Below are 1,455 nucleotides of genomic sequence, written 5' to 3' on the forward strand. Positions count from 1 at the left end.
CCCAGGTCAGGCCAGTTGGCTGCCGCAGTGTACATCATAGCGACCGGTCACTCCGGTGGTTCTGGTCGTACTGCCATCCGGTTGCTGGCCTTTTATACATATAGATATAGATAAGCTGGAGAGGAAAAGTTGAGATAAGACTTTTACCGTATTTGTTGGGGGAAAAACTGAGTGAACCTGTGCAATTCAAACCCATGTTAAGGGCCAACTATAGTTTCACTGTCCTAAAAATTCTGTGCTCCACCTGTTCATCCCTATCTCTCCCCTAGCTCCTGACAATCACTGGTCTTATTATTTCCATAATTTTGCCTTTTCCAGAATATCATATTGTTGGAATCACACAATATGTATCCTTCTCAGATTGGATTCTTTCACTCAATAATGTACATTTACTTGGTTTTTAAAAAATCAAAACTCCTCTAACACACACACATTTTGGAAATGTAAGCCTCTTCTGTGAAACTCTCTCCATTCCCACTAGTGCTTCCACAGAACTTGCCATTATCATTGTGCTTACTTAGCATTGCATTTCTAATTATTTGTCTCTCCTACTCAGCCAGCGGTCTCCCCTGATTCCTAAGAGATGGCCTATTTATTGAACCTGGATGTGACATGTCTGTTATTGTGCTATTCACCATAATACACTGAAGTCAATTTTTTTTTTCTTTTTCCAATCCTCACTCAACGATGTTTATTGATTTTGGAGAGACAAGAAGAGGGGTAGAGAGGAGAGAGAAACATTGATGTGAGAGAGAAACATCAATTGTTAGCCTCCTGCACAGGCCCTGACCAGGTAGAACCCACAAATTGGTATGTCTCCTGATCAGGAATTGAACCTGCAACCTTTTTGTTGAACAGGATGATGCTCCAACCACCTGAACCGCCCGGCCAGGGCTAAAAGTCACTATTTTTTTTTTTTTAAATAGATTTTATTGATTTTTTTTACAGAGAGGAAGGGAGATAGAGAATTAGAAATCGATCAGAGAGAAACATCGATCGGCTGCCTCCTGCACACCCCCAACTGGGGATGTGCCTGCAACCAAGGTACATGTCCCTGACCAGAATCGAGCCAGGGACCCTTCAGTCCACTGACTGACACTCTATCCACTGAGCCAAACCAATCAGGGCTAAAAGTCACTATTTAAGAAAAAAAAAAAAAAAAAAAAGCACACACACAGCCCTAACTGGGTTGGCTCAGTGGATAGCATGTCAGCCTGTGGTCCACAGGATCCCGGGTTGGATTCTGGTCAAGGGCATGTACCTCAGCTCCAGGCTCCTCCCCTGCACTCAGGCCCTGGTTGGGGCTCATGCAAGAGGCAACCAAGTGATGTGTTTCTCTCACATCTATGTTTCTGTCTGTCTTTCCCTCTTCAATCCGCTCTCCCTAAAAAATCAATGGAAAGATATCTTCGGGTGAGGATCAACAATAAATAAATAAATAGCACACACACACAC

Source organism: Myotis myotis, unplaced genomic scaffold (assembly GCF_014108235.1).
Source record: "Myotis myotis isolate mMyoMyo1 unplaced genomic scaffold, mMyoMyo1.p scaffold_m19_p_1, whole genome shotgun sequence".
Lineage (NCBI taxonomy): Eukaryota > Metazoa > Chordata > Mammalia > Chiroptera > Vespertilionidae > Myotis > Myotis myotis.